Consider the following 13,949-nt stretch of genomic DNA (forward strand, 5'->3'; position numbering starts at 1 on the left):
GATAACACCAAGGTTACAGACTTGTGAGATGGAGGTGGTGCTGTCTACAGGGATGGGAGACTCAAGGGGGAGGACAGGGTTTGGGTCTGTTTTGGACATGTTAAGTTTGAGGAGTCAGCGGGACACCCAAGTAGAGACATCTGGAAGGCAGGAGAAAATACAAAACTGCAGGGAAGGAGAAAGATCAGGGCTTGAGATGTAGATTTGGGAATCATCCAGGTAGAGATAGTAGTTGAAGCCACGGGAAAGAATAAGTTAGCCGAGGGAATGGATGTAGACGGAGACTATAACTGAGCCTTGAAGGGCTCCCACAGTTAGGAGGTGGGAGGCAGAGGAGGAGTTTGCTAAAGAGACTGAGAATGAGGAGCCAGAGAATAGAATTGATCGATTATTTTTGATGGTATTCTGGAAAAGAGCAACGCTTTTATTAAAGCTAAAAGTGTATCTTGGAAACTAGCCACATTTATTCAGTAGTACTTACTGAGTGGTCTAAGCGCAGAGGTCTGTATTAAGAACTTCAGAGAGTAGATTAAAATCAATCGGTAAATATATTGAGCGTCTGCTCTATGCTTAGTGCTTACAAGACTGTGAGAGTTAGAAGACACAATCCCCACATTTACACTCTTGTACACAAAATAATCACAGAAAAAGGGAAAAGGAGAATGGAAAAAGGGATATGCAGATAAGGACAAAGGGAGTTTAAATCAAATTAGAGAACATACATGACAGATGGTAGGAGGCCAAAGAGGAAAAAATCTCAGATTATACAGACTGCCACAAAATGAAGAACCTGGACACTTCATTAAAGATGTTATATGGCCTTGTAATTTTATAAATACTATTTATTAAGCACTTACTCTCTGGTGAGCAATGTACTAAGCGTTGGAAAGCGTTGGAAAGAAAATACAGGTGGGAATTAAACATGCCATCACAGTACCTCTTGAAGAACCAATTACCTCATGTTAGTCTAGGAAGGAATCCTGAAAAGATGTCAATATGAGAAGCAGGTTGGCCTTATAGAAATAACAAAATAGCACGGGCCAGAGAGTCAGAAGACCTGGGTTCTACTGTGAGCTCTTGCCAACTCTGTGCTGTCTGACCTAGGGCAAGTCATTTAACTTCTCTATGCCTCAGTTCTCCTGTTCTCCCTCCTACTTAGATTGTGAGCCCCATGAGGGACAGGGACTGGGTCCAACTTAATTAACTCAACTTACCCTAGAACTTAGTACAGGAGCAGCGTGGCTCAGTGGCAAGAGCACGGGTGTGGGTCAGAGGTTGTGGGTTCTAATTCCGCTCTGCCACTTATAAGCTGTGTGACTTTGGGCAAGTCACTTAACTTCTCTGTGTCTCAGTTGCCTCATCTGTAAAATGGGGATGAAGACTGTGAGCCCTACGTGGGACAACCTGATTACCTTGTATCTAGCCAGTGCTGAGCACATAGTAAGTGCTTAACACTACCAAAATTATTATTATTAGTAGTAAACACTTAAATATCGTAAACATAGCCATAGGCATTTCAACACTCTCCTCAAATGTACCTTGTACTTTTGAAGATGAGGCCCTTCAAGATATAGAAAACCTTACAACCCACAAAGATGTGACTCTTGTCCAACTACTAGGGAAGTCACAGCAGCAGAACCCTGAAAAACCACATAGGTCCCAGACCTGAAGGTTGATAGTTATGCACTTAGAATCAATCAATAGCATTCACTAAGTACCTACTAGGTGAAGAACACTGTACTAAGCACATGAAAGAGAGTACATTAGCGAGAAAGCCTGATCCCTTTCCTCAAGGAGCACACAATCCAGCAAGGGAAACCCACAAAATATACTGAAAATAGGAGGAAGAGGAAAATGGAAAGGTGGATATGTGGATGAATAAGTGCTTAAATAGTAGAGTATGCAAGTCAATCTGTACAGAAACATTTTAGATGGTCGTAGGTGCCTAAATGCAGAGGTTGCACATAAGTGCAAAGGTGGAGATAAGGAGGGTATGACTTGGGGAGAAAAAAAAATTAACCAAAGAAGACTTCCTAAAGGTACCGGAATTCCATGAGGGCCCTGAATATGAGAAGCAGCATGGCCTAGTGCAGAGAACACAGGACTGGGATTCAGAAGGACCTGGGTACTAATCCAAACTCTGCCATATGTCTGCTCTAAATCACCTAACTTCTCTGTGCCTCAGTTATCTCATCTGTAAAATGAAAATTAAGACTGTGCCCCGCATGTGGAACACGGACTGTGTCCAACCTGATTAGCTTGTAACCACCCCAGTGCTTAGTACAGTGGCTGGCACATAGTAAATGTTTAACAAATGCTACAATAACAATATGTTATCACCATTAACAAATACTGTAATTACTATTATAGAACTCCAGAAATGATCTCTGTGGTACAATCTCTACCCCCACCAACTCTGAAATTTCACTATCTGACCATAAACTCCTCCCCTGCTTTCTCTCCCACAGGCCCCTTTCCTCCAAAATGCTCCTGTTCTTCCAGAGAGACCTCCAAACTGTCACCCCCTTCCAATTTTCCAAAGTTGTCATGACCTGTTTGGTCTCCATATCCAACCTACTTTCTCCAGAGGAAATCTCCTGCCTTCTCCCAAAATCCACCCCCTGACCTGCGCATCAGAACCCATCCCTTTGCACCTCATCAAAACACTTGCCCTCTCCCTTCTTTTCTCTTTAACTGTTCACTCTCTAATGGCTTCTTCCCCAAAGCTTTCAAATATGTCCATAACTCCCCTAGCTCACAAAAAACCCTCCCTTGACCCACAGCTCCCTCCAGTTCTCACCCCATTAACTTCCTACCATTCCTCTCCAAAATCCTTAAGCGAGCTGTCTACACCCGCTGCCTCAATTCCTCGCATCCAATTCTCTCCTTTCATTCATTCAATAGTATTTATTGAGCACTTACTATGTGCAGAGCACTGTACTAAGCGCTTGGAATGTACAATTCGGTAACAGATAGAGAATCTCTGCCCACTGATGGGCTTACAGTCTAATCAACTCTCCTTGACCCCCTCCAATCCCTTCACTCCTTCCGTTCCCTTCGCTCCACAGAAAAGCTCTCTCAAAGGTCACAAATGATCTCCTCCTTGCCAAATCCAGTGGCCTCTACTCCATCCCAATCCTCCTCGACCTCTCAGATGTCTCTGACTGTTGATCATTCCCTTTCCAGGAAACATTATCCAACCTCAGCTTCACTGACACTGTCCTCTCATGATTTCCCACCTATCTTTCTGGCCGCTCATTCTCAGTCTCTTCTGCGGGTTCCTCCTCCGCCTCCCAACCCCTAACTGTGGGTGCCCCTCAGGGTTCAGTCCTGGGTCCCCTTTTTTTCTCCATCTACACCCTCTCCCTTGACAAGCTCTTTCGCTCACATGGCTTCAACTATCACTTCTATGCGGATGACACCCAAATCTACATCTCCAGCCCTGATCTCTCTCCTTCTCTGCAGTCTCGCATTTCCTCCTGTCTTCAAGACATCTAATAATAATAATGATAATGATGGCATTTGTTAAGCGCTTACTATGTGCCAAGCAGTGTTCTAAACGCTAGGGTAGATACAAAGTAATCAGGTTGTTGCACGTGGGGCTCACAGTCTTCATCCCCATTTTACAGATGAAGTAACTGAGGCACAGAGAAGTGAAGTGACTTGCCCAAAGTCACACAGCTGACAAGTGCCGCAGCCAGAATTAGAACCCACGACCTCTGACCCCCAATCCTGTGCTCTTTCCACTAAGCCGTGCTGCTTCTCTACTGTCTCTACTGTCCTCCTGTTAACTCAAACTTAATATTACTAAAACTGAACTATCTTCCCACTCAAACCCTGTCCTCCCACTCACTTTCCCATCACTGTTGATGGCATTTCCGTCCTTCCTGTCTTACAAGCCATAACCTTGGCGTTATCCTTGACTCCACTCTCTCGTTCCACCCACATATTCAAGCCATCACTAAATCCTGTCAGTTCCACCTTCACAACATTGTCAAAATTCACCCCTTCCTCTCCGTCCAAACTGCTATCACATTAGTGCAAGAATTTATCCTAATCTGCCTCGATCACTGGATCAGCCTCCTTGCTGACCTCCCTGCCTCCTGTCTCTTCCCACTTCATTCGGCTGCCCAAATCACTTTCCTTCAAAAACGTTCAGACCGTGATTCCCCACTCCTCAACAAACTCCAGCGGTTGCCCATCCACCTCCGCATCAAACAAAAACTCCTCACCATTGGCTTTAAAGCACTCAATCATCTTGCCCCCTCCTACCTCACCTCACTACTCACCTACTACAACACAGCCCGCACACATCGTTCTTCTGACGCTAACCTTCTCACTATACCTCGATCTCAGCCATCTTGCGGTCGACCTCTTGCCCACACCCTACCTCTGGCCTGGAACACCCTCCATTCTCACATCAGACAGATAATTGCTCTCCCCAACTTCAAAACCTTACTGAAGACACAACTTCTCCAAGAACCTTCCCTAAGCCCTCCTCTCCTCTCTCCCACTCCCTCTGCGCCACTGTTACTTGCTCCTTCATTCATCCTCCCACCCCAGCCCCACAACACAAATGTATATATCTGTAATTTATGTATTTATATTAATGTCCATCTCTCCCTCCAGACTCTGAGCTTGTTGCGGGCAGGAATGTTTCTGTTTGTTGTCATACTGTACATTCCCAAGTGCTGAGTACAGTGCTTTGCATACAGTAAGCGCTTAATAATATGACTGACTGAATGAATGAATAGAATGACTTCTCTACTGCTACTCCACAAATCAGAATACACACTGCTATCACAACAAGACTTCTACAAAAGGAAGTAGAGAGAATTCCCCCAGATTTCCAGGAACATTGACTACTCCAAAAGACTCGTACACTTACAGGATTGTTACAATTATTTTTCACCATGTGAAATGTACCAAAATTGTCACTTTTGCTTTTCCTACCAGGCAGGAGACAGCTAAATCAAATACCAATTTAAAAGCTGACTTTGCTCATAGAAACTGCAGGGATATAAAGGCTTAGCCCTAACTTACATAACCTATTTTCCTGGATGTTCCTGGAAGCAGCCTGGCCTCGTGAAATGAGTACAGGCCTGGAAGTCAGAGGACCTGGCTTTTAATCCCAGCTGTGACGCTTGCTGTATGACTTTGGGCAAGTCACTTAAATTCCCCATGCCTCCTTTTCCTCTCCTGTAAAGTGGGGGTTAAACACCTGTTCTTTGTTGTTTTTTGTTGTTGTTGTCTTTTAATGTTATTTGTTCAGTACTTACTATGTGCCAGCAACTGTACTAAGCAGATACTAAGTACTAAGTAGATACACTATTATTATTATACAAGGTAATCAGCTGGGACACAGATCCTGACCCACATGGGGCTCATAGTCTAAATCGGAGGGAGGAGGATTTAATCCCCCATTTTACATATCAAGTAACTAGCTGAGGCTCAGAGAAATTAAGTGACTCACCAAGGGACCCACAGCAGACAAGTGGCAGAGCCGGGATTAGAACCCAGGTCCTCTAACTTGTAGGCCCGGGGTCTTTCCACTAGGCCATGCTGCTTCCTTAATCAAGCATATTGGTCAAACAGACAACTGTTTCTCAAGGGAAATCTCTAACTTACTATATATCTAGCCCAGTAATTTGCACATAATAAGCATTTAAATACCACCATTACTCTTAACTCCCTCCTCAAACCTCCTGTCCCTTCGTCCCTCCCTCCCTGCCATCTCTTTACCGTAATGACATGGCCACATGCTTCATTAATGGAATCGAAACCACAAGGTGGGAGCTCCCTAAGATCTCCCCTGCTCTGCTCCAGTCCCCTTCCCACTCCCTTTGACTCTCCCCATATGCCAGACATCTCTCGCCTCCTCTCAAAATCTATCCCCTCCACTTGTGCTTCTACCCCATCCCTTCATACTTTATTAAAACACATGCCCCCTCCCTTCTTCCTTCCTTGGCTGCCATTGTCAATTCTTCACTTTAGAATGGTTTCCTCCCCACTGATTTCAAACAAGCTTATGTATTCCTTATCCTCTGCGCCACAGTCCTGAAAATGGTGACTTGGAGCCTATTTTTTATTACTTGTCTGGCAGTTTATAGGGGCTCCCACACAGAATTCCTCACAGAGAAATGATCCTTCAAATTCATTCAATCAGTGACCCACTGAGTATCTCTGGCTGGGTGGGCAGGAGCAGAGAGGGACTCTCGGGTTCCAGGGTTCGATGTCGACTGCATTGGCGTTGTCCTCGACTCATCTGATTCATCCAACCCACATATTCAAATAGCGTCGGTTCTATCTTCGCGGCATCGCTAAAATCTGCCTTTTCCTTTCCACCCATACAGCTACCACACTGATCCCAGCATTTATCCCGACCCATGACGACACCTTGGCTGCTGCGGTCTCCTCGCTGACCTCCCTGCCAGTCTCTCCCCACTCCAGTCCATACTTCACTCTGCTGCCCGGATTACTTTTCCCCAGCTCCCTTTACCTTCTGCATTGTCTACGCCTTTGGATCTGTGACCTTTCAGCATTTGGTAGTCACCCCACCCTCAGTCCCACAGTATTTACGCACCTTCCTATAAATTATATATTACAAATTATTTATTTATAGTAATGCCTGTCTCCCCCTCTAGACTGCAAGCTCATTGAGGGAAGGGAACATAATTACCAACTGGGCTGCACTGTGCTCACCCAGCTGCCTAGAGTGCCTGCGCCACTGGTTGATTTGATCTTTACGTTTATACCCTAACAATCATTACTGACCAATTATTTTATATCATCAGAAATAATTTGGTTAAAGTTATACTCAAACACGCTACTTTACTATGGAGCTATACGGTAAAATGTAAATGTCGCTTTTTATTGTTTATTGTCGTCAGACTTTGAATTTGATCAGGTCGCCCCTTAATCGAGTCTACCCCCGACCCTGATCATCACCCCTTTTATTAACACGACTATATTGTATCATACTGTATCATGTTGCTATATTAGCACTACTGTATTGTATCATATTGTATCATGTTGCTATATTACCGATTTCGTTTATTACTGTTTATTGTTGTCAGTGCTGCCACCCACCTCTCTGGCCTCGCCATGTCCCTCCTCCCCCCCCTCCCCCCTCCCGCCCTTCCTATCCTCCCTTCCCCTTCCCCTCTCTCGCTCAGCTCTTTCCCGCTCTCTCCTGTCTCCTCCCCCCCTCCTCTCTCCCGCCCTAGAACCCCACTTTACCAGCGCTACCCCTCTTCCCCTCCCCCTACTCTTCCCCCACCAAACCCCCTCTTCACCCCCTCCCCCTTCTCTCTTCCCCACCCATGCCCCATCCCAGTCCTCTTGTCCCACCGCCACCCCTCATCCCCCTCTCCTCGTCCAGGGCCCCGCCACCTCCTTCCCATCCAAACCCTCCCCTCCCCCCGCTCTTCCCCCCCTCCTCCCCTTGCACCCACAGCTACTTTCAAGGGTGGCCTCTGGAACCCCCGCTCTATTACAGGCAAGCTACCTTTCATCCATGACCTTTTCCTCTCCCGCTCTCTCCTCCTCCTCGCCCTTTCGGAAACGTGGCTCTCTCCCGAAGACACGGTCTCCGCCGCCGCTCTCTCCGGCGGAGGCCTCTCCTTCTCCCACTCCCCCAGACTCACCGGTAAGGGAGGAGGCGTCAGCTTCCTCCTCTCGCCCCGATGCCGCTTCCGCACTATCCCTCCTCCCCCCTCCCTCTCCTTCCCCTCCTTCGAAGCCCATATCATTCGCCTCTACCACCCACTCCAGTTACTTGTCGCCGTCATCTACCGCCCTCCCGGTCCCACCTCCGACTTCTTCAACCACCTTGACCCCTTTCTCACCTTCCTTCTCTCCTTCTCTCTGCCCACTCTGATCCTCGGAGACTTCAACATCCATACGGATGTACCCGACGACTCCTCTGCCGCCCGCCTGCTATCCCTCCTCGACTCTGCCGACCTCCTCCTCCACCATACCGCGCCCACTCACCGACTCGGTCACACCCTCGATCTTGTCATCTCCTACAGCTGCACTATCTCCTCCCTCACCGACTCTGAAATCCCTCTCTCTGACCATAACCTTCTCACCTGCCTCATCTCTCACACTCCCTCCCCCTGCAAATCTTCGCTACTGCCCCACAGAGACCTCCGCTCTCTCGATCCCATCCGTCTTTCCAATAGCATCTCTCCTCACCTTGCCGCCCTGTCCTCTCTTCCCACTCTCGACGAGCGGGTCTCCGCTCTCAACTCCACCCTCTCTACTCATCTCGACTCTCTCGCCCCCCTTTCCCTCCGCCGCTCTCACTCCACTAACCCACAGCCCCGGATCACCTCCTCCGTCCGCCTCCTACGCTCCTTTGCTCGAGCTGCTGAGCGCTGCTGGCGAAAGTCCAAGCACCGAGCCGACCTCACACACTTCAAATTTATCCTTTCCTGCCTTAACTCTGCCCTCTCCTCCGCCAGGCAAAGCTTCTTCTCCTCCCTCATCGACACCCATGCCCGTCACCCCCGCCGATTGTTCCGGACCTTTAACTCTCTCCTTAGGCCCTCTGTTCCTCCCCCTCCCCCATCTCTCACCCCCAGTGATCTGGCCACCTATTTCCTCACGAAAATCAACACGATCAGGTCTGAGCTCCCCAAAGTCACCCCTCCGCCTCTCCCCTCCCCCCCACCGACCCCCTCCCCTACTTTCCCATCCTTCCCTGCAGTATCCTCAGAGGAGATCTCCTCCCTCCTCGCAAGTGCCACCCCCTCCACCTGCGCCTCGGACCCCATTCCCTCTCACCTTCTTAAAACCGTCGCCCCTGCCCTCCTCCCTTCCTTAACTTCTATTTTTAACCACTCAATCTCCAAGGGCTCCTTCCCCTCTGCCTTCAAACATGCCCACGTCTCCCCCATCCTAAAAAAACCCGCTCTTGACCCCACTTCCCCCTCCAGTAATCGTCCTATCTCCCTACTACCCTTCCTTTCCAAAATCCTAGAACGAGTCGTCTACAATCGATGCCTAGAATTCCTTAACTCCCATTCTCTCCTAGACCCCCTCCAATCTGGCTTCCGTCCCCTCCACTCTACCGAGACTGCTCTCTCTAAGGTCACCCATGACCTCCTTCTTGCCAAATCCAATGGCTCCTACTCCATTCTGATCCTCCTTGACCTCTCTGCTGCCTTTGACACTGTCGACCATCCCCTCCTCCTCCGTACCTTATCTCACCTTGGCTTCACGGACTCCGTCCTCTCCTGGTTCTCCTCTTACCTCTCTGGCCGATCATTCTCGGTCTCCTACGCTGGAGCCTCCTCCCCCTCCCATCCTTTAACTGTTGGAGTTCCTCAAGGGTCAGTTCTTGGCCCTCTTCTGTTCTCCATTTACACTCACTCCCTCGGTGAACTCATTCGCTCTCACGGCTTTGACTACCATCTCTACGCAGATGACACGCAGATCTACATCTCCGCCTCTGTCCTCTCCCCCTCCCTTCAGGCTCGCATCTCCTCCTGCCTCCGGGACGTCTCCACCTGGATGTCGGCCCGCCACCTAAAACTCAACATGAGCAAGACTGAGCTCCTCGTCTTCCCTCCCAAACCCGGTCCGCTCCCAGACTTCTCTATCACCGTGGATGGCACGACCATCCTTCCCATCCCGCAGGCCCGCAATCTCGGTGTCATCCTTGACTCGTCCCTCTCGTTCACCCCACACATCCTATCCGTTACCAAGACCTGCCGGTTTCACCTCTACGATATCGCCAAGATCCGCCCTTTCCTCTCCACCCAAACGGCTACCTTACTATTACGGGCTCTCGTTATATCCCGGCTAGACTACTGTGTCAGCCTTCTCTCTGACCTCCCTTCCTCCTCTCTCGCCCCGCTCCGGTCTATTCTTCACTCCGCTGCCCGGCTCATCTTCCTGCAGAAACAATCTGGGCATGTCACTCCCCTTCTTAAACAACTCCAGTGGTTGCCTATCGACCTCCGTTCCAAACAAAAACTCCTCACTCTAGGCTTCGAGGCTCTCCATCACCTTGCCCCTTCCTACCTCTCCTCCCTTCTCTCTTTCTACCGCCCACCCCGCACGCTCCGCTCCTCTGCCGCCCACCTCCTCACCGTCCCTCGGTCTCGCCTGTCCCGCCGTCGACCCCTGGGTCACGTCCTCCCGCGGTCCTGGAACGCCCTCCCTCCTCACCTCCGCCAAACTGATTCTCTTTCCCTCTTCAAAACCTTACTTAAAAATCACCTCCTCCAAGAGGCGTTCCCAGACTGAGCTCCTCTTCCCCCTCTACTCCCTCTGCCATCCCCCCTTTACCTCTCCGCAGCTAAAGCCTCATTTTCCCCTTTTCCCTCTGCTCCTCCACCTCTCCCTTCCCATCCCCACAGCACTGTACTCGTCCGCTCAACTGTATATATTTTCGTTACCCTATTTATTTTGTTAATGAATTGTACATCGCCTTGATTCTATTTAGTTGCCATTGTTTTTACGAGATGTTCTTCCCCTTGACGCTGTTTAGTGCCATTGTTCTTGTCTGTCCGTCTCCCCAGATTAGACCGTAAGCCCGTCAAACGGCAGGGACTGTCTCTATCTGTTGCCGACTTGTTCATCCCAAGCGCTTAGTACAGTGCTCTGCACATAGTAAGCGCTCAATAAATACTATTGAATGAATGAATGAATAAAAGCCTGCATCACAGGCTGAACAGTGAACCCAGGAGCCAACATCACAGAACAAATGACCAAATTGGCAAGAGAAGCAGTAAAGAGGCAGAATCAAAGTAATCTGCTGCAGAAAAAGCACAAGAAGAAAGCAAGGAAACACCTGATACAACTCAAAAGACTCCCCCATACACAGAAGGAGATTGATTAGTTCGTGATGTGCTAACAATCATTCTGAGAGATGAAGTTTTTGTTATCAAGCTGCTGACAAGGGAAAGCTCATCAAGGAATCTACAGTCTAGAGGGGAAAGACACAAAATTATTTACACACAGAAGAGGAGGATAAAAGGATATGTAGATGAATAAGTGCTTAAACAGAGCGTAAATCTATATGTACAGAATTGATACTGCTGGGTAAGAGTGTACAAATGTATAAATATTCACAGGAGTGCTAAGGGGGGAAATTGGAGGGATATGACCTAGGGAGAAGAAAAATTAATCAGAGAAGGTTTTCTGGAAGAGACACGATGTCTAAGGGTCTTTGCAGGTGGTAAGCTCACTGTGGGAAGGGAACGTGTCTACCAAACTCTGTTATATTGCATTCTCCCAAGTGTTTTAGTAAATACGATTGATTGTTGGGGAAATTTGGGACTGAGGCAAATGCGAAGGGGGAAGAAGTTTCAGGAAGCAGGAAAGGCATAACCAAGAGAAGGAGGAAAATCAGATCCCAATCCTCCCAAACACTCCTTTAAACCAGGCTCAGAATGAGGACTCAGGAGTCCAGTTTCTGCATCCCTACTTACTAAAAGACAGGGAGGCTTCAGGAGAGGTCCAGGTACTACACCAGAATCAGAAACTGGGGTATAATGGATAGAGTACAGGCCTGGGAGTCAGAAGGACCTAAATTCTAATCCTGGCACTGCCACTTGTCTGCCATGTGACCTTGGGTATGTCACTTAACTTCTTTATGCTTTGGTTTCCTGTTCTGTAAAATGGGGATTAAGACTCTGAGTCCCCCATGGGATAGGGATTGCATCCAACCTGATGAACCTGTATCTACCCCAGGACTGAGTACAATACCTGGCACAGAGTAAGCGCATAACCAATACCATACAAAGAACAACAAGAAAAAACCCCTAGTTTATTTCCTACAGCTTCAGAGTTGGGACCCCACCCTAAGTCATTTTATTATTATTATATGGAGCTCATTTATGAGCCACCATTATTCTGTGGCAGCTAGATTATAATTCAGTAGGGTGAAAAATGAGGGAAAGGGAAACTTGTCAGGCAAAACCCACTGTAACTGAAGTTAATGAATTCCATTTAATATAAAAACCATATAGTACTCCAAAGAGTGACACACACTTTCAGCTTCACAGTGAGAAATATAGTCCGTGTTGGTAAACTAGACTCAGAAAATGGCCAACATCATCCAGGAATCAGTCGTTTTAGGGGATGAATCTTAAATTCTAATGACTAGGAAACTAAAGTTGAGACCAAACTCGGGAACTTGTACCTTTCTGCTTCTGTTCTATCAGAGCTAATGTTACAGGGAGCTAATTAAAATCAGTGCCGCCTAAAACGTTAAAGAAAATCTAGATACCATTTTAAGGGGGTAATTCTTCGATTCCTTTCCGGCCCAGATCCTCCCACGTTCTTTTACAACCCCCTCGCATTGCCGTTTCGGGGGCACAGGAGCAGCATGGTCGGTGGAAAGAGCACGGGCCTGGGATCCCGGGACCTGGGTTCTAATCCCGCCCCCACCGCTTGCCTGTTCGGTGCCCTAGGCCAAGTCGGTTAACTTTTCTGTGCCTGTGTCCTCGACATTAGAAAATGGGGATCCAGTGCCTGTTCTCCCTCCTACTGGGACTGTGTCCAGCCCGACTGACTGGTCTCTACCCCAGCTCTTTAAAACAGTGCTTGCCACATAATGAGCCCTTGACAGATACCACCAAAAAAACAGAGAGACATGGCCGGCTTTGATACGCTTGGCTCAGCGGCAAGAGCCCGGGCTTGGGAGTCGGAGGTCATGGGTTCGAATTCCGACTCCACCACTTGTCAGCTGTGTGACTTTGGGCAAGTCACTTCACTGAGCCTCAGTTACCTCTTCCATAAAATGGGGCTGAAGACTGTGAGCCCCAAGTGGGCCAACCTGATCACCTTCTACCCTCCCCAGCGCTTAGAACAGTGCTTGGCACAGAGTAAGCACTTAACAAACGCCATCATCATCATATGCCTTTCGACTTGACCATTTTGGTTATGTCAGCCCTCCCTCCACCCACCCCGCCGCGACCCCTCCGTTTTGGACCGCAGTTCTCGGCCTTCCCTTGGGCTGCGAGTCCCTGGGTTTTGCCTGCCAACTTTCCTTTTCCCTCCCTTCCCCTCTTTTTTCACCCTGCTGCACTATAATCTAGCTGCCACTGAATAGTGGTGGCCCATACATGGGCTCCATATGATGATGATAACCAAATGACCTAGGGTGGGGTCCCAAATCTGAAGCTGTAGGGGATCGAATGGGGGGGGGGGGCTTGGTGTTGTTTATCGTATGGTGTTTCTTAAGGGCTTACTCTGTGCCAGGCATCGTGCTAAGTCTTCGGGGAGGGGGGGATAGAAGCCGAGCAGGTTGGACGCCATGCCTCCCCACGGGCTCCGGCCCCGCCGCCAGCCGAGACGGGCTGGGCTGGGATCCACGCCATCTTCCCGGGAAACGCCGGGGATGAACTTGGGGCCTCGCGGGCTGCGCTGCCCCGTCCGATGCCCGTCCCCGCTCGGGCTGCCGGCGGGGATCGATGGGACCCTGGGGCCCCGGGGCGGGGCGGGGCGGGGCGGGGCCGGGCCGGGGCGTCGGCGGGGCAGGACGAGCCCGCGGCACCTGGCGCGGCGGCCGGTTGGGGCTGGAGAGCGGCCCCCGGCCTCCCGCAGCCCGGGCCCCCCACCCCGGGAGGCGCTTACTTGGACGCCCCTGCTCCGGTGGGCCGAGCAGGCCAGCCTCGATTCGGCGGCCCGGTGCGGCTCGGCGGGGCTCCACTCGGCGGGGGCCCGGGGATCGCAGCCGCCGCCGCCGCCGCCTCCCGCTGCTGCTGCTGCTGCTGCTGCTGCTGCTCCTCCTCCTCCTCCTCCCAACGCAAAGGGAGCGTCTGCGCATGCCCGGCGCCGAAACCCCGCCCCGCCGGCGGTCGCCGATGGCGCCAATTGTCCCCCGCCGGCTCCCGTTGCTTGGGCAGCCCCCTCCGCGGCCGCTCATTCATTCATTCGATCCTATTTAGGCCAATAATGGAGCTGTTTGTTAAGCGCTGTTCTAAGCGCTGGGG

General features: G+C 49.8%; 1 protein-coding gene across 8 annotated transcripts in view; it reads right to left on the reverse strand.

Moving 5' to 3' along the window:
• APBB2 (amyloid beta precursor protein binding family B member 2) overlaps positions 1-13,681 on the reverse strand; it is a 103,153-nt gene extending 89,472 nt beyond the window's left edge. For 4 of the 8 annotated variants that reach the window (XM_029083053.2, XM_029083052.2, XM_029083051.2 and 1 more), the window contains exon 1: positions 13,591-13,680. The gene's annotated coding sequence lies outside the window, so the exon portion shown is untranslated. Of the gene's footprint in view, positions 1-13,205; positions 13,319-13,590 lie in introns of those variants that run through there. The other 4 variants (XM_029083050.2, XM_029083048.2, XM_029083046.2 and 1 more) reach the window with 2 other exon arrangements.
• Between the last annotated feature and the right edge of the window lie 268 nt (positions 13,682-13,949).

Source organism: Ornithorhynchus anatinus, chromosome 18 (assembly GCF_004115215.2).
Source record: "Ornithorhynchus anatinus isolate Pmale09 chromosome 18, mOrnAna1.pri.v4, whole genome shotgun sequence".
Classification (NCBI taxonomy): Eukaryota; Metazoa; Chordata; class Mammalia; order Monotremata; family Ornithorhynchidae; genus Ornithorhynchus; species Ornithorhynchus anatinus.